The following is a 17,880-nucleotide window of genomic DNA, read 5'->3' on the forward strand; positions in this document are numbered from 1 at the left end:
AGAGTATGCAATTGATATACATTTTCTTTAACCAAGCCGCCTGAACAGGGACTTGAACCCTGGGCCCTCAGATTAAAAGTCTGATGCTCTACCGACTGAGCTATCCAGGCTCTGAGGCAGCAATACACAAAATGACATTATCAACATTAGGAAGTGTCCCAACTATCACTACGTTTTTTAACCCCTTGCGTGCGGGGCGTATTTTCCGCCTGTGCTGACTCCGCCTTGCGCGGGCGGAGTCATGACGAAACGGTTTCGTCATCAGCACAGCTCACCCGTAGCTGATGACGGAACCGTTCTGTCATCAGCACGCAAGGGGTTAAGATGGTTGCCGGTATTAGTACTAAATACAGAGAATATAATAATGAATTGGTACTTGGGATAACAGGATAACAGGGATAAAACTGACTCTGGTGGGATTCGAACCCACAACCTTTGAATATCTTTTTTACATTCACCTAGAAGTCCAATGCGCTATCCATTGCGCCACAGAGCCAATCTGCTAAAATGAGGTGCAGAGATGTTCTGAAATGAAATAATGAGCTATTAGCTGTTGATCAGCTTTATAAAGTTCATTTGATACTATAACCATGGCTATATTTTGAATATTGAATTGGTGAAATGATAATCACCGTCTCAGACTACATGATACCACTGGTAAATCTACGTACGACTTAAGTTTAGTCAAATGGCACATAATATGTGAGACAGATGTGTATTTCACAACTCCATGAAAGACGTTTTTGCAATTTTAGTAATGGAATATCTTATTCGTCATGCAGGGGTCCACAAAAAGAGCATACAATTAGAGTACTTTTTCTTTAAAGGAAACAACTGCCTGAACAGGGACTTGAACCCTGGACCCTCAGATTTAAAGTCTGATGCTCTACCGACTGAGCTATCCAGGCTCTGCTATACTCTACCTTAAAATCAGCTAAACAAATGTGGACGTACACTGACCTACACTTTGTATATTTATATAATTACATATGTTAGCAATCAATATTCTAGAGTTTAATAATGAATTGATATTTTAAGCATTTGAAATTTCAGCAGCACACGTAATCCATTATAACTCCGGAAATTTGTACTATCTCATTTTCGGATGACATAGAAATCACGTGTTTAAAATGACACTGTGAAATTAATAAAGGGCCAAATACTATTACTAACTCCTAAATTACATTTTCAGCAGTATCATTGGGAATTTCCTCTTGGGCATAGACTATGCAACATTTTCAAAGCAAACAGTCTCTGTTTAAGTAGACTTTCTTTCACTGCCATTTTGGTAAATGTTTCTGGTGATGGAGAAGCAGGATTGCTGGTTACTGTTTCAATTAGTTATAAAATAGAGGAGGGATAAAATTGACCCAGTTGGTGTTCGAACCCTTAGCGTTTGAATGCTTTTGCTACATTCGCCTAGGACTCCAAGCCGCAATCCATTGCACCAGAGATCCGACCTGATTCAACAAGGTGATCAGAGATTCACAAATAAAAAGATGACCTATAAGTTGTTGACCAACTTTATCAAATTAATCGGACACTAGCTTACATTTTGAACATTGAATTGGATAAAAGATAATCAACATGTCAAACTACATGATACAGTTTGGGTAAGTCTTCTTAACCCTTGTCAAAGAAAGTAGAGCACAGATGGGTATGTAAGGACTCGATCAAGACTTTTTTGAACCATCTGTAATTGGAATTCCCATTCATTGGATCCTGAAAAGAGTATGCAATTGATATACATTTTCTTTAACCAAGCCGCCTGAACAGGGACTTGAACCCTGGGCCCTCAGATTAAAAGTCTGATGCTCTACCGACTGAGCTATCCAGGCTCTGAGGCAGCAATACACAAAATGACATTATCAACATTAGGAAGTGTCCCAACTATCACTACGTTTTTTAACCCCTTGCGTGCGGGGCGTATTTTCCGCCTGTGCTGACTCCGCCTTGCGCGGGCGGAGTCATGACGAAACGGTTTCGTCATCAGCACAGCTCACCCGTAGCTGATGACGGAACCGTTCTGTCATCAGCACGCAAGGGGTTAAGATGGTTGCCGGTATTAGTACTAAATACAGAGAATATAATAATGAATTGGTACTTGGGATAACAGGATAACAGGGATAAAACTGACTCTGGTGGGATTCGAACCCACAACCTTTGAATATCTTTTTTACATTCACCTAGAAGTCCAATGCGCTATCCATTGCGCCACAGAGCCAATCTGCTAAAATGAGGTGCAGAGATGTTCTGAAATGAAATAATGAGCTATTAGCTGTTGATCAGCTTTATAAAGTTCATTTGATACTATAACCATGGCTATATTTTGAATATTGAATTGGTGAAATGATAATCACCGTCTCAGACTACATGATACCACTGGTAAATCTACGTACGACTTAAGTTTAGTCAAATGGCACATAATATGTGAGACAGATGTGTATTTCACAACTCCATGAAAGACGTTTTTGCAATTTTAGTAATGGAATATCTTATTCGTCATGCAGGGGTCCACAAAAAGAGCATACAATTAGAGTACTTTTTCTTTAAAGGAAACAACTGCCTGAACAGGGACTTGAACCCTGGACCCTCAGATTTAAAGTCTGATGCTCTACCGACTGAGCTATCCAGGCTCTGCTATACTCTACCTTAAAATCAGCTAAACAAATGTGGACGTACACTGACCTACACTTTGTATATTTATATAATTACATATGTTAGCAATCAATATTCTAGAGTTTAATAATGAATTGATATTTTAAGCATTTGAAATTTCAGCAGCACACGTAATCCATTATAACTCCGGAAATTTGTACTATCTCATTTTCGGATGACATAGAAATCACGTGTTTAAAATGACACTGTGAAATTAATAAAGGGCCAAATACTATTACTAACTCCTAAATTACATTTTCAGCAGTATCATTGGGAATTTCCTCTTGGGCATAGACTATGCAACATTTTCAAAGCAAACAGTCTCTGTTTAAGTAGACTTTCTTTCACTGCCATTTTGGTAAATGTTTCTGGTGATGGAGAAGCAGGATTGCTGGTTACTGTTTTCAATTAGTTATAAAATAGAGGAGGGAAAAAATTGACCCAGTTGGTGTTCGAACCCTTAGCGTTTGAATGCTTTTGCTACATTCGCCTAGGACTCCAAGCCGCAATCCATTGCACCAGAGATCCGACCTGATTCAACAAGGTGATCAGAGATTCACAAATAAAAAGATGACCTATAAGTTGTTGACCAACTTTATCAAATTAATCGGACACTAGCTTACATTTTGAACATTGAATTGGATAAAAGATAATCAACATGTCAAACTACATGATACAGTTTGGGTAAGTCTTCTTAACCCTTGTCAAAGAAAGTAGAGCACAGATGGGTATGTAAGGACTCGATCAAGACTTTTTTGAACCATCTGTAATTGGACTTCCCATTCATTGGATCCTGAAAAGAGTATGCAATTGATATACATTTTTTTAACCAAGCCGCCTGAACAGGGACTTGAACCCTGGACCCGCGGATTAAAAGTCTGATGCTCTACCGACTGAGCTATCCAGGCTCTGAGGCAGCAATACACAAAATGACATTATCAACATTAGGAAGTGTCCCAACTATCACTACGTTTTTTTAACCCCTTGCGTGCGGGGCGTATTTTCCGCCTGTGCTGACTCCGCCTTGCTCGGGCGGAGTCATGACGGAACGGTTTCGTCATCAGCACAGCTCACCCGTAGCTGATGACGGAACCGTTCTGTCATCAGCACGCAAGGGGTTAAGATGGTTGCCGGTATTAGTACTAAATACAGAGAATATAATAATGAATTGGTACTTGGGATAACAGGATAACAGGGATAAAACTGACTCTGGTGGGATTCGAACCCACAACCTTTGAATATCTTTTTTACATTCACCTAGAAGTCCAATACGCTATCCATTGCGCCACAGAGCCAATCTGCTATAATGAGGTGCAGAGATGTTCTGAAATGAAATAATGAGCTATTAGCTGTTGATCAGCTTTATAAAGTTCATTTGATACTATAACCATGGCTATATTTTGAATATTGAATTGGTGAAATGATATTCACCGTCTCAGACTACATGATACCATTGGTAAATCTACGTACGACTTAAGTTTAGTCAAATGGCACATAATATGTGAGACAGATGTGTATTTCACAACTCCATGAAAGACGTTTTTGCAATTTTAGTAATGGAATATCTTATTCGTCATGCAGGGGTCCACAAAAAGAGCATACAATTAGAGTACTTTTTCTTTAAAGGAAACAACCGCCTGAACAGGGACTTGAACCCTGGACCCTCAGATTAAAAGTCTGATGCTCTACCGACTGAGCTATCCAGGCTCTGCTATACTCTACCTTAAAATCAGCTAAACAAATGTGGACGTACACTGACCTACACTTTGTATATTTATATAATTACATATATTAGCAATCAATATTCTAGAGTTTAATAATGAATTGATATTTTAAGCATTTGAAATTTCAGCAGCACACGTAATCCATTATAACTCCGGAAATTTGTACTATCTCATTTTCGGATGACATAGAAATCACGTGTTTAAAATGACACTGTGAAATTAATAAAGGGCCAAATACTATTACTAACTCCTAAATTACATTTTCAGCAGTATCATTGGGAATTTCCTCTTGGGCATAGACTATGCAACATTTTCAAAGCAAACAGTCTCTGTTTAAGTAGACTTTCTTTCACTGCCATTTTGGTAAATGTTTCTGGTGATGGAGAAGCAGGATTGCTGGTTACTGTTTCAATTAGTTATAAAATAGAGGAGGGATAAAATTGACCCAGTTGGTGTTCGAACCCTTAGCGTTTGAATGCTTTTGCTACATTCGCCTAGGACTCCAAGCCGCAATCCATTGCACCAGAGATCCGACCTGATTCAACAAGGTGATCAGAGATTCACAAATAAAAAGATGACCTATAAGTTGTTGACCAACTTTATCAAATTAATCGGACACTAGCTTACATTTTGAACATTGAATTGGATAAAAGATAATCAACTTGTCAAACTACATGATACAGTTTGGGTAAGTCTTCTTAACCCTTGTCAAAGAAAGTAGAGCACAGATGGGTATGTAAGGACTCGATCAAGACTTTTTTGAACCATCTGTAATTGGAATTCCCATTCATTGGATCCTGAAAAGAGTATGCAATTGATATACATTTTCTTTAACCAAGCCGCCTGAACAGGGACTTGAACCCTGGGCCCTCAGATTAAAAGTCTGATGCTCTACCAACTGAGCTATCCAGGCTCTGAGGCAGCAATACACAAAATGACATTATCAACATTAGGAAGTGTCCCAACTATCACTACGTTTTTTAACCCCTTGCGTGCGGGGCGTATTTTCCGCCTGTGCTGACTACGCCTTGCGCGGGCGGAGTCATGACGGAACGGTTTCGTCATCAGCACAGCTCACCCATAGCTGATGACGGAACCGTTCTGTCATCAGCACGCAAGGGGTTAAGATGGTTGCCGGTATTAGTACTAAATACAGAGAATATAATAATGAATTGGTACTTGGGATAACAGGATAACAGGGATAAAACTGACTCTGGTGGGATTCGAACCCACAACCTTTGAATATCTTTTTTACATTCACCCAGAAGTCCAATGCGCTATCCATTGCGCCACAGAGCCAATCTGCTATAATGAGGTGCAGAGATGTTCTGAAATGAAATAATGAGCTATTAGCTGTTGATCAGCTTTATAAAGTTCATTTGATACTATAACCATGGCTATATTTTGAATATTGAATTGGTGAAATGATATTCACCGTCTCAGACTACATGATACCATTGGTAAATCTACGTACGACTTAAGTTTAGTCAAATGGCACATAATATGTGAGACAGATGTGTATTTCACAACTCCATGAAAGACGTTTTTGCAATTTTAGTAATGGAATATCTTATTCGTCATGCAGGGGTCCACAAAAAGAGCATACAATTAGAGTACTTTTTCTTTAAAGGAAACAACCACCTGAACAGGGACTTGAACCCTGGACCCTCAGATTAAAAGTCTGATGCTCTACCGACTGAGCTATCCAGGCTCTGCTATACTCTACCTTAAAATCAGCTAAACAAATGTGGACGTACACTGACCTACACTTTGTATATTTATATAATTACATATATTAGCAATCAATATTCTAGAGTTTAATAATGAATTGATATTTTAAGCATTTGAAATTTCAGCAGCACACGTAATCCATTATAACTCCGGAAATTTGTACTATCTCATTTTCGGATGACATAGAAATCACGTGTTTAAAATGACACTGTGAAATTAATAAAGGGCCAAATACTATTACTAACTCCTAAATTACATTTTCAGCAGTATCATTGGGAATTTCCTCTTGGGCATAGACTATGCAACATTTTCAAAGCAAACAGTCTCTGTTTAAGTAGACTTTCTTTCACTGCCATTTTGGTAAATGTTTCTGGTGATGGAGAAGCAGGATTGCTGGTTACTGTTTCAATTAGTTATAAAATAGAGGAGGGAAAAAATTGACCCAGTTGGTGTTCGAACCCTTAGCGTTTGAATGCTTTTGCTACATTCGCCTAGGACTCCAAGCCGCAATCCATTGCACCAGAGATCCGACCTGATTCAACAAGGTGATCAGAGATTCACAAATAAAAAGATGACCTATAAGTTGTTGACCAACTTTATCAAATTAATCGGACACTAGCTTACATTTTGAACATTGAATTGGATAAAAGATAATCAACATGTCAAACTACATGATACAGTTTGGGTAAGTCTTCTTAACCCTTGTCAAAGAAAGTAGAGCACAGATGGGTATGTAAGGACTCGATCAAGACTTTTTTGAACCATCTGTAATTGGACTTCCCATTCATTGGATCCTGAAAAGAGTATGCAATTGATATACATTTTCTTTAACCAAGCCGACTGAACAGGGACTTGAACCCTGGGCCCTCAGATTAAAAGTCTGATGCTCTACCAACTGAGCTATCCAGGCTCTGAGGCAGCAATACACAAAATGACATTATCAACATTAGGAAGTGTCCCAACTATCACTACGTTTTTTAACCCCTTGCGTGCGGGGCGTATTTTCCGCCTGTGCTGACTACGCCTTGCGCGGGCGGAGTCATGACGGAACGGTTTCGTCATCAGCACAGCTCACCCATAGCTGATGACGGAACCGTTCTGTCATCAGCACGCAAGGGGTTAAGATGGTTGCCGGTATTAGTACTAAATACAGAGAATATAATAATGAATTGGTACTTGGGATAACAGGATAACAGGGATAAAACTGACTCTGGTGGGATTCGAACCCACAACCTTTGAATATCTTTTTTACATTCACCCAGAAGTCCAATGCGCTATCCATTGCGCCACAGAGCCAATCTGCTATAATGAGGTGCAGAGATGTTCTGAAATGAAATAATGAGCTATTAGCTGTTGATCAGCTTTATAAAGTTCATTTGATACTATAACCATGGCTATATTTTGAATATTGAATTGGTGAAATGATATTCACCGTCTCAGACTACATGATACCATTGGTAAATCTACGTACGACTTAAGTTTAGTCAAATGGCACATAATATGTGAGACAGATGTGTATTTCACAACTCCATGAAAGACGTTTTTGCAATTTTAGTAATGGAATATCTTATTCGTCATGCAGGGGTCCACAAAAAGAGGATACAATTAGAGTACTTTTTCTTTAAAGGAAACAACCACCTGAACAGGGACTTGAACCCTGGACCCTCAGATTAAAAGTCTGATGCTCTACCGACTGAGCTATCCAGGCTCTGCTATACTCTACCTTAAAATCAGCTAAACAAATGTGGACGTACACTGACCTACACTTTGTATATTTATATAATTACATATATTAGCAATCAATATTCTAGAGTTTAATAATGAATTGATATTTTAAGCATTTGAAATTTCAGCAGCACACGTAATCCATTATAACTCCGGAAATTTGTACTATCTCATTTTCGGATGACATAGAAATCACGTGTTTAAAATGACACTGTGAAATTAATAAAGGGCCAAATACTATTACTAACTCCTAAATTACATTTTCAGCAGTATCATTGGGAATTTCCTCTTGGGCATAGACTATGCAACATTTTCAAAGCAAACAGTCTCTGTTTAAGTAGACTTTCTTTCACTGCCATTTTGGTAAATGTTTCTGGTGATGGAGAAGCAGGATTGCTGGTTACTGTTTCAATTAGTTATAAAATAGAGGAGGGAAAAAATTGACCCAGTTGGTGTTCGAACCCTTAGCGTTTGAATGCTTTTGCTACATTCGCCTAGGACTCCAAGCCGCAATCCATTGCACCAGAGATCCGACCTGATTCAACAAGGTGATCAGAGATTCACAAATAAAAAGATGACCTATAAGTTGTTGACCAACTTTATCAAATTAATCGGACACTAGCTTACATTTTGAACATTGAATTGGATAAAAGATAATCAACATGTCAAACTACATGATACAGTTTGGGTAAGTCTTCTTAACCCTTGTCAAAGAAAGTAGAGCACAGATGGGTATGTAAGGACTCGATCAAGACTTTTTTGAACCATCTGTAATTGGACTTCCCATTCATTGGATCCTGAAAAGAGTATGCAATTGATATACATTTTTTTAACCAAGCCGCCTGAACAGGGACTTGAACCCTGGACCCGCGGATTAAAAGTCTGATGCTCTACCGACTGAGCTATCCAGGCTCTGAGGCAGCAATACACAAAATGACATTATCAACATTAGGAAGTGTCCCAAATATCACTACTTTTTTTAACCCCTTGCGTGCGGGGCGTATTTTCCGCCTGTGCTGACTCCGCCTTGCTCGGGCGGAGTCATGACGGAACGGTTTCGTCATCAGCACAGCTCACCCGTAGCTGATGACGGAACCGTTCTGTCATCAGCACGCAAGGGGTTAAGATGGTTGCCGGTATTAGTACTAAATACAGAGAATATAATAATGAATTGGTACTTGGGATAACAGGATAACAGGGATAAAACTGACTCTGGTGGGATTCGAACCCACAACCTTTGAATATCTTTTTTACATTCACCTAGAAGTCCAATGCGCTATCCATTGCGCCACAGAGCCAATCTGCTATAATGAGGTGCAGAGATGTTCTGAAATGAAATAATGAGCTATTAGCTGTTGATCAGCTTTATAAAGTTCATTTGATACTATAACCATGGCTATATATTGAATATTGAATTGGTGAAATGATATTCACCGTCTCAGACTACATGATACCATTGGTAAATCTACGTACGACTTAAGTTTAGTCAAATGGCACATAATATGTGAGACAGATGTGTATTTCACAACTCCATGAAAGACGTTTTTGCAATTTTAGTAATGGAATATCTTATTCGTCATGCAGGGGTCCACAAAAAGAGCATACAATTAGAGTACTTTTTCTTTAAAGGAAACAACCGCCTGAACAGGGACTTGAACCCTGGACCCTCAGATTAAAAGTCTGATGCTCTACCGACTGAGCTATCCAGGCTCTGCTATACTCTACCTTAAAATCAGCTAAACAAATGTGGACGTACACTGACCTACACTTTGTATATTTATATAATTACATATATTAGCAATCAATATTCTAGAGTTTAATAATGAATTGATATTTTAAGCATTTGAAATTTCAGCAGCACACGTAATCCATTATAACTCCGGAAATTTGTACTATCTCATTTTCGGATGACATAGAAATCACGTGTTTAAAATGACACTGTGAAATTAATAAAGGGCCAAATACTATTACTAACTCCTAAATTACATTTTCAGCAGTATCATTGGGAATTTCCTCTTGGGCATAGACTATGCAACATTTTCAAAGCAAACAGTCTCTGTTTAAGTAGACTTTCTTTCACTGCCATTTTGGTAAATGTTTCTGGTGATGGAGAAGCAGGATTGCTGGTTACTGTTTCAATTAGTTATAAAATAGAGGAGGGATAAAATTGACCCAGTTGGTGTTCGAACCCTTAGCGTTTGAATGCTTTTGCTACATTCGCCTAGGACTCCAAGCCGCAATCCATTGCACCAGAGATCCGACCTGATTCAACAAGGTGATCAGAGATTCACAAATAAAAAGATGACCTATAAGTTGTTGACCAACTTTATCAAATTAATCGGACACTAGCTTACATTTTGAACATTGAATTGGATAAAAGATAATCAACATGTCAAACTACATGATACAGTTTGGGTAAGTCTTCTTAACCCTTGTCAAAGAAAGTAGAGCACAGATGGGTATGTAAGGACTCGATCAAGACTTTTTTGAACCATCTGTAATTGGAATTCCCATTCATTGGATCCTGAAAAGAGTATGCAATTGATATACATTTTCTTTAACCAAGCCGCCTGAACAGGGACTTGAACCCTGGGCCCTCGGATTAAAAGTCTGATGCTCTACCGACTGAGCTATCCAGGCTCTGCGGCAGCAATACACAAAATGACATTATCAACATTAGGAAGTGTCCCAACTATCACTACGTTTTTTAACCCCTTGCGTGCGGGGCGTATTTTCCGCCTGTGCTGACTACGCCTTGCGCGGGCGGAGTCATGACGGAACGGTTTCGTCATCAGCACAGCTCACCCGTAGCTGATGACGGAACCGTTCTGTCATCAGCACGCAAGGGGTTAAGATGGTTGCCGGTATTAGTACTAAATACAGAGAATATAATAATGAATTGGTACTTGGGATAACAGGGATAAAACTGACTCTGGTGGGATTCGAACCCACAACCTTTGAATATCTTTTTTACATTCACCTAGAAGTCCAATGCGCTATCCATTGCGCCACAGAGCCAATCTGCTATAATGAGGTGCAGAGATGTTCTGAAATGAAATAATGAGCTATTAGCTGTTGATCAGCTTTATAAAGTTCATTTGATAATATAACCATGGCTATATTTTGAATATTGAATTGGTGAAATGATATTCACCGTCTCAGACTACATGATACCATTGGTAAATCTACGTACGACTTAAGTTTAGTCAAATGGCACATAATATGTGAGACAGATGTGTATTTCACAACTCCATGAAAGACGTTTTTGCAATTTTAGTAATGGAATATCTTATTCGTCATGCAGGGGTCCACAAAAAGAGCATACAATTAGAGTACTTTTTCTTTAAAGGAAACAAGCGCCTGAACAGGGACTTGAACCCTGGACCCTCAGATTAAAAGTCTGATGCTCTACCGACTGAGCTATCCAGGCTCTGCTATACTCTACCTTAAAATCAGCTAAACAAATGTGGACGTACACTGACCTACACTTTGTATATTTATATAATTACATATATTAGCAATCAATATTCTAGAGTTTAATAATGAATTGATATTTTAAGCATTTGAAATTTCAGCAGCACACGTAATCCATTATAACTCCGGAAATTTGTACTATCTCATTTTCGGATGACATAGAAATCACGTGTTTAAAATGACACTGTGAAATTAATAAAGGGCCAAATACTATTACTAACTCCTAAATTACATTTTCAGCAGTATCATTGGGAATTTCCTCTTGGGCATAGACTATGCAACATTTTCAAAGCAAACAGTCTCTGTTTAAGTAGACTTTCTTTCACTGCCATTTTGGTAAATGTTTCTGGTGATGGAGAAGCAGGATTGCTGGTTACTGTTTCAATTAGTTATAAAATAGAGGAGGGAAAAAATTGACCCAGTTGGTGTTCGAACCCTTAGCGTTTGCATGCTTTTGCTACATTCGCCTAGGACTCCAAGCCGCAATCCATTGCACCAGAGATCCGACCTGATTCAACAAGGTGATCAGAGATTCACAAATAAAAAGATGACCTATAAGTTGTTGACCAACTTTATCAAATTAATCGGACACTAGCTTACATTTTGAACATTGAATTGGATAAAAGATAATCAACATGTCAAACTACATGATACAGTTTGGGTAAGTCTTCTTAACCCTTGTCAAAGAAAGTAGAGCACAGATGGGTATGTAAGGACTCGATCAAGACTTTTTTGAACCATCTGTAATTGGACTTCCCATTCATTGGATCCTGAAAAGAGTATGCAATTGATATACATTTTTTTTACCCAAGCCGCCTGAACAGGGACTTGAACCCTGGACCCGCGGATTAAAAGTCTGATGCTCTACCGACTGAGCTATCCAGGCTCTGAGGCAGCAATACACAAAATGACATTATCAACATTAGGAAGTGTCCCAACTATCACTACGTTTTTTTAACCCCTTGCGTGCGGGGCGTATTTTCCGCCTGTGCTGACTCCGCCTTGCTCGGGCGGAGTCATGACGGAACGGTTTCGTCATCAGCACAGCTCACCCGTAGCTGATGACGGAACCGTTCTGTCATCAGCACGCAAGGGGTTAAGATGGTTGCCGGTATTAGTACTAAATACAGAGAATATAATAATGAATTGGTACTTGGGATAACAGGATAACAGGGATAAAACTGACTCTGGTGGGATTCGAACCCACAACCTTTGAATATCTTTTTTACATTCACCTAGAAGTCCAATGCGCTATCCATTGCGCAACAGAGCCAATCTGCTATAATGAGGTGCAGAGATGTTCTGAAATGAAATAATGAGCTATTAGCTGTTGATCAGCTTTATAAAGTTCATTTGATACTATAACCATGGCTATATTTTGAATATTGAATTGGTGAAATGATATTCACCGTCTCAGACTACATGATACCATTGGTAAATCTACGTACGACTTAAGTTTAGTCAAATGGCACATAATATGTGAGACAGATGTGTATTTCACAACTCCATGAAAGACGTTTTTGCAATTTTAGTAATGGAATATCTTATTCGTCATGCAGGGGTCCACAAAAAGAGCATACAATTAGAGTACTTTTTCTTTAAAGGAAACAACCGCCTGAACAGGGACTTGAACCCTGGACCCTCAGATTAAAAGTCTGATGCTCTACCGACTGAGCTATCCAGGCTCTGCTATACTCTACCTTAAAATCAGCTAAACAAATGTGGACGTACACTGACCTACACTTTGTATATTTATATAATTACATATATTAGCAATCAATATTCTAGAGTTTAATAATGAATTGATATTTTAAGCATTTGAAATTTCAGCAGCACACGTAATCCATTATAACTCCGGAAATTTGTACTATCTCATTTTCGGATGACATAGAAATCACGTGTTTAAAATGACACTGTGAAATTAATAAAGGGCCAAATACTATTACTAACTCCTAAATTACATTTTCAGCAGTATCATTGGGAATTTCCTCTTGGGCATAGACTATGCAACATTTTCAAAGCAAACAGTCTCTGTTTAAGTAGACTTTCTTTCACTGCCATTTTGGTAAATGTTTCTGGTGATGGAGAAGCAGGATTGCTGGTTACTGTTTCAATTAGTTATAAAATAGAGGAGGGATAAAATTGACCCAGTTGGTGTTCGAACCCTTAGCGTTTGAATGCTTTTGCTACATTCGCCTAGGACTCCAAGCCGCAATCCATTGCACCAGAGATCCGACCTGATTCAACAAGGTGATCAGAGATTCACAAATAAAAAGATGACCTATAAGTTGTTGACCAACTTTATCAAATTAATCGGACACTAGCTTACATTTTGAACATTGAATTGGATAAAAGATAATCAACTTGTCAAACTACATGATACAGTTTGGGTAAGTCTTCTTAACCCTTGTCAAAGAAAGTAGAGCACAGATGGGTATGTAAGGACTCGATCAAGACTTTTTTGAACCATCTGTAATTGGAATTCCCATTCATTGGATCCTGAAAAGAGTATGCAATTGATATACATTTTCTTTAACCAAGCCGCCTGAACAGGGACTTGAACCCTGGGCCCTCAGATTAAAAGTCTGATGCTCTACCAACTGAGCTATCCAGGCTCTGAGGCAGCAATACACAAAATGACATTATCAACATTAGGAAGTGTCCCAACTATCACTACGTTTTTTAACCCCTTGCGTGCGGGGCGTATTTTCCGCCTGTGCTGACTACGCCTTGCGCGGGCGGAGTCATGACGGAACGGTTTCGTCATCAGCACAGCTCACCCATAGCTGATGACGGAACCGTTCTGTCATCAGCACGCAAGGGGTTAAGATGGTTGCCGGTATTAGTACTAAATACAGAGAATATAATAATGAATTGGTACTTGGGATAACAGGATAACAGGGATAAAACTGACTCTGGTGGGATTCGAACCCACAACCTTTGAATATCTTTTTTACATTCACCCAGAAGTCCAATGCGCTATCCATTGCGCCACAGAGCCAATCTGCTATAATGAGGTGCAGAGATGTTCTGAAATGAAATAATGAGCTATTAGCTGTTGATCAGCTTTATAAAGTTCATTTGATACTATAACCATGGCTATATTTTGAATATTGAATTGGTGAAATGATATTCACCGTCTCAGACTACATGATACCATTGGTAAATCTACGTACGACTTAAGTTTAGTCAAATGGCACATAATATGTGAGACAGATGTGTATTTCACAACTCCATGAAAGACGTTTTTGCAATTTTAGTAATGGAATATCTTATTCGTCATGCAGGGGTCCACAAAAAGAGCATACAATTAGAGTACTTTTTCTTTAAAGGAAACAACCACCTGAACAGGGACTTGAACCCTGGACCCTCAGATTAAAAGTCTGATGCTCTACCGACTGAGCTATCCAGGCTCTGCTATACTCTACCTTAAAATCAGCTAAACAAATGTGGACGTACACTGACCTACACTTTGTATATTTATATAATTACATATATTAGCAATCAATATTCTAGAGTTTAATAATGAATTGATATTTTAAGCATTTGAAATTTCAGCAGCACACGTAATCCATTATAACTCCGGAAATTTGTACTATCTCATTTTCGGATGACATAGAAATCACGTGTTTAAAATGACACTGTGAAATTAATAAAGGGCCAAATACTATTACTAACTCCTAAATTACATTTTCAGCAGTATCATTGGGAATTTCCTCTTGGGCATAGACTATGCAACATTTTCAAAGCAAACAGTCTCTGTTTAAGTAGACTTTCTTTCACTGCCATTTTGGTAAATGTTTCTGGTGATGGAGAAGCAGGATTGCTGGTTACTGTTTCAATTAGTTATAAAATAGAGGAGGGATAAAATTGACCCAGTTGGTGTTCGAACCCTTAGCGTTTGAATGCTTTTGCTACATTCGCCTAGGACTCCAAGCCGCAATCCATTGCACCAGAGATCCGACCTGATTCAACAAGGTGATCAGAGATTCACAAATAAAAAGATGACCTATAAGTTGTTGACCAACTTTATCAAATTAATCGGACACTAGCTTACATTTTGAACATTGAATTGGATAAAAGATAATCAACATGTCAAACTACATGATACAGTTTGGGTAAGTCTTCTTAACCCTTGTCAAAGAAAGTAGAGCACAGATGGGTATGTAAGGACTCGATCAAGACTTTTTTGAACCATCTGTAATTGGAATTCCCATTCATTGGATCCTGAAAAGAGTATGCAATTGATATACATTTTCTTTAACCAAGCCGCCTGAACAGGGACTTGAACCCTGGGCCCTCGGATTAAAAGTCTGATGCTCTACCGACTGAGCTATCCAGGCTCTGCGGCAGCAATACACAAAATGACATTATCAACATTAGGAAGTGTCCCAACTATCACTACGTTTTTTAACCCCTTGCGTGCGGGGCGTATTTTCCGCCTGTGCTGACTACGCCTTGCGCGGGCGGAGTCATGACGGAACGGTTTCGTCATCAGCACAGCTCACCCGTAGCTGATGACGGAACCGTTCTGTCATCAGCACGCAAGGGGTTAAGATGGTTGCCGGTATTAGTACTAAATACAGAGAATATAATAATGAATTGGTACTTGGGATAACAGGGATAAAACTGACTCTGGTGGGATTCGAACCCACAACCTTTGAATATCTTTTTTACATTCACCTAGAAGTCCAATGCGCTATCCATTGCGCCACAGAGCCAATCTGCTATAATGAGGTGCAGAGATGTTCTGAAATGAAATAATGAGCTATTAGCTGTTGATCAGCTTTATAAAGTTCATTTGATACTATAACCATGGCTATATTTTGAATATTGAATTGGTGAAATGATATTCACCGTCTCAGACTACATGATACCATTGGTAAATCTACGTACGACTTAAGTTTAGTCAAATGGCACATAATATGTGAGACAGATGTGTATTTCACAACTCCATGAAAGACGTTTTTGCAATTTTAGTAATGGAATATCTTATTCGTCATGCAGGGGTCCACAAAAAGAGCATACAATTAGAGTACTTTTTCTTTAAAGGAAACAAGCGCCTGAACAGGGACTTGAACCCTGGACCCTCAGATTAAAAGTCTGATGCTCTACCGACTGAGCTATCCAGGCTCTGCTATACTCTACCTTAAAATCAGCTAAACAAATGTGGACGTACACTGACCTACACTTTGTATATTTATATAATTACATATATTAGCAATCAATATTCTAGAGTTTAATAATGAATTGATATTTTAAGCATTTGAAATTTCAGCAGCACACGTAATCCATTATAACTCCGGAAATTTGTACTATCTCATTTTCGGATGACATAGAAATCACGTGTTTAAAATGACACTGTGAAATTAATAAAGGGCCAAATACTATTACTAACTCCTAAATTACATTTTCAGCAGTATCATTGGGAATTTCCTCTTGGGCATAGACTATGCAACATTTTCAAAGCAAACAGTCTCTGTTTAAGTAGACTTTCTTTCACTGCCATTTTGGTAAATGTTTCTGGTGATGGAGAAGCAGGATTGCTGGTTACTGTTTCAATTAGTTATAAAATAGAGGAGGGAAAAAATTGACCCAGTTGGTGTTCGAACCCTTAGCGTTTGCATGCTTTTGCTACATTCGCCTAGGACTCCAAGCCGCAATCCATTGCACCAGAGATCCGACCTGATTCAACAAGGTGATCAGAGATTCACAAATAAAAAGATGACCTATAAGTTGTTGACCAACTTTATCAAATTAATCGGACACTAGCTTACATTTTGAACATTGAATTGGATAAAAGATAATCAACATGTCAAACTACATGATACAGTTTGGGTAAGTCTTCTTAACCCTTGTCAAAGAAAGTAGAGCACAGATGGGTATGTAAGGACTCGATCAAGACTTTTTTGAACCATCTGTAATTGGACTTCCCATTCATTGGATCCTGAAAAGAGTATGCAATTGATATACATTTTCTTTAACCAAGCCGCCTGAACAGGGACTTGAACCCTGGGCCCTCAGATTAAAAGTCTGATGCTCTACCAACTGAGCTATCCAGGCTCTGAGGCAGCACTACACAAAATGACATTATCAACATTAGGAAGTGTCCCAACTATCACTACGTTTTTTTAACCCCTTGCGTGCGGGGCGTATTTTCCGCCTGTGCTGACTCCGCCTTGCTCGGGCGGAGTCATGACGGAACGGTTTCGTCATCAGCACAGCTCACCCGTAGCTGATGACGGAACCGTTCTGTCATCAGCACGCAAGGGGTTAAGATGGTTGCCGGTATTAGTACTAAATACAGAGAATATAATAATGAATTGGTACTTGGGATAACAGGATAACAGGGATAAAACTGACTCTGGTGGGATTCGAACCCACAACCTTTGAATATCTTTTTTACATTCACCTAGAAGTCCAATGCGCTATCCATTGCGCAACAGAGCCAATCTGCTATAATGAGGTGCAGAGATGTTCTGAAATGAAATAATGAGCTATTAGCTGTTGATCAGCTTTATAAAGTTCATTTGATACTATAACCATGGCTATATTTTGAATATTGAAT

General features: G+C 38.8%; 21 non-coding genes across 21 annotated transcripts; all 21 read right to left on the minus strand.

Moving 5' to 3' along the window:
- Positions 1-37: 37 nt before the first annotated feature.
- TRNAK-UUU (transfer RNA lysine (anticodon UUU)) lies at positions 38-110 on the minus strand. Its single transcript has one exon. It is a non-coding gene; the product is annotated as a tRNA-Lys (tRNA).
- Positions 111-405: 295 nt separating this feature from the next.
- TRNAR-UCU (transfer RNA arginine (anticodon UCU)) lies at positions 406-496 on the minus strand. Its single transcript is given in 2 exon segments — positions 406-441; positions 460-496. It is a non-coding gene; the product is annotated as a tRNA-Arg (tRNA).
- A 1,269-nt stretch (positions 497-1,765) lies between these two features.
- On the minus strand, positions 1,766-1,838 carry TRNAK-UUU (transfer RNA lysine (anticodon UUU)). The gene has a single exon. It is a non-coding gene; the product is annotated as a tRNA-Lys (tRNA).
- Positions 1,839-2,133: 295 nt separating this feature from the next.
- TRNAR-UCU (transfer RNA arginine (anticodon UCU)) lies at positions 2,134-2,224 on the minus strand. Its single transcript is given in 2 exon segments — positions 2,134-2,169; positions 2,188-2,224. It is a non-coding gene; the product is annotated as a tRNA-Arg (tRNA).
- Positions 2,225-3,862: 1,638 nt separating this feature from the next.
- TRNAR-UCU (transfer RNA arginine (anticodon UCU)) lies at positions 3,863-3,953 on the minus strand. Its single transcript is given in 2 exon segments — positions 3,863-3,898; positions 3,917-3,953. It is a non-coding gene; the product is annotated as a tRNA-Arg (tRNA).
- A 339-nt stretch (positions 3,954-4,292) lies between these two features.
- Positions 4,293-4,365, minus strand: TRNAK-UUU (transfer RNA lysine (anticodon UUU)). Its single transcript has one exon. It is a non-coding gene; the product is annotated as a tRNA-Lys (tRNA).
- Positions 4,366-5,222: 857 nt separating this feature from the next.
- TRNAK-UUU (transfer RNA lysine (anticodon UUU)) lies at positions 5,223-5,295 on the minus strand. The gene has a single exon. It is a non-coding gene; the product is annotated as a tRNA-Lys (tRNA).
- A 295-nt stretch (positions 5,296-5,590) lies between these two features.
- Positions 5,591-5,681, minus strand: TRNAR-UCU (transfer RNA arginine (anticodon UCU)). Its single transcript is given in 2 exon segments — positions 5,591-5,626; positions 5,645-5,681. It is a non-coding gene; the product is annotated as a tRNA-Arg (tRNA).
- Positions 5,682-7,318: 1,637 nt separating this feature from the next.
- On the minus strand, positions 7,319-7,409 carry TRNAR-UCU (transfer RNA arginine (anticodon UCU)). The gene is given in 2 exon segments: positions 7,319-7,354; positions 7,373-7,409. It is a non-coding gene; the product is annotated as a tRNA-Arg (tRNA).
- A 1,636-nt stretch (positions 7,410-9,045) lies between these two features.
- TRNAR-UCU (transfer RNA arginine (anticodon UCU)) lies at positions 9,046-9,136 on the minus strand. The gene is given in 2 exon segments: positions 9,046-9,081; positions 9,100-9,136. It is a non-coding gene; the product is annotated as a tRNA-Arg (tRNA).
- Positions 9,137-9,475: 339 nt separating this feature from the next.
- TRNAK-UUU (transfer RNA lysine (anticodon UUU)) lies at positions 9,476-9,548 on the minus strand. The gene has a single exon. It is a non-coding gene; the product is annotated as a tRNA-Lys (tRNA).
- Positions 9,549-10,765: 1,217 nt separating this feature from the next.
- Positions 10,766-10,856, minus strand: TRNAR-UCU (transfer RNA arginine (anticodon UCU)). The gene is given in 2 exon segments: positions 10,766-10,801; positions 10,820-10,856. It is a non-coding gene; the product is annotated as a tRNA-Arg (tRNA).
- A 339-nt stretch (positions 10,857-11,195) lies between these two features.
- Positions 11,196-11,268, minus strand: TRNAK-UUU (transfer RNA lysine (anticodon UUU)). The gene has a single exon. It is a non-coding gene; the product is annotated as a tRNA-Lys (tRNA).
- A 1,226-nt stretch (positions 11,269-12,494) lies between these two features.
- Positions 12,495-12,585, minus strand: TRNAR-UCU (transfer RNA arginine (anticodon UCU)). The gene is given in 2 exon segments: positions 12,495-12,530; positions 12,549-12,585. It is a non-coding gene; the product is annotated as a tRNA-Arg (tRNA).
- A 339-nt stretch (positions 12,586-12,924) lies between these two features.
- TRNAK-UUU (transfer RNA lysine (anticodon UUU)) lies at positions 12,925-12,997 on the minus strand. The gene has a single exon. It is a non-coding gene; the product is annotated as a tRNA-Lys (tRNA).
- Positions 12,998-13,854: 857 nt separating this feature from the next.
- TRNAK-UUU (transfer RNA lysine (anticodon UUU)) lies at positions 13,855-13,927 on the minus strand. The gene has a single exon. It is a non-coding gene; the product is annotated as a tRNA-Lys (tRNA).
- A 295-nt stretch (positions 13,928-14,222) lies between these two features.
- Positions 14,223-14,313, minus strand: TRNAR-UCU (transfer RNA arginine (anticodon UCU)). The gene is given in 2 exon segments: positions 14,223-14,258; positions 14,277-14,313. It is a non-coding gene; the product is annotated as a tRNA-Arg (tRNA).
- Positions 14,314-15,942: 1,629 nt separating this feature from the next.
- On the minus strand, positions 15,943-16,033 carry TRNAR-UCU (transfer RNA arginine (anticodon UCU)). Its single transcript is given in 2 exon segments — positions 15,943-15,978; positions 15,997-16,033. It is a non-coding gene; the product is annotated as a tRNA-Arg (tRNA).
- A 339-nt stretch (positions 16,034-16,372) lies between these two features.
- Positions 16,373-16,445, minus strand: TRNAK-UUU (transfer RNA lysine (anticodon UUU)). The gene has a single exon. It is a non-coding gene; the product is annotated as a tRNA-Lys (tRNA).
- An 857-nt stretch (positions 16,446-17,302) lies between these two features.
- Positions 17,303-17,375, minus strand: TRNAK-UUU (transfer RNA lysine (anticodon UUU)). The gene has a single exon. It is a non-coding gene; the product is annotated as a tRNA-Lys (tRNA).
- A 296-nt stretch (positions 17,376-17,671) lies between these two features.
- On the minus strand, positions 17,672-17,762 carry TRNAR-UCU (transfer RNA arginine (anticodon UCU)). The gene is given in 2 exon segments: positions 17,672-17,707; positions 17,726-17,762. It is a non-coding gene; the product is annotated as a tRNA-Arg (tRNA).
- Between the last annotated feature and the right edge of the window lie 118 nt (positions 17,763-17,880).

This window comes from Lissotriton vulgaris, unplaced genomic scaffold (assembly GCF_964263255.1).
Source record: "Lissotriton vulgaris unplaced genomic scaffold, aLisVul1.2 SCAFFOLD_1527, whole genome shotgun sequence".
In the NCBI taxonomy this organism is placed as follows: domain Eukaryota; kingdom Metazoa; phylum Chordata; class Amphibia; order Caudata; family Salamandridae; genus Lissotriton; species Lissotriton vulgaris.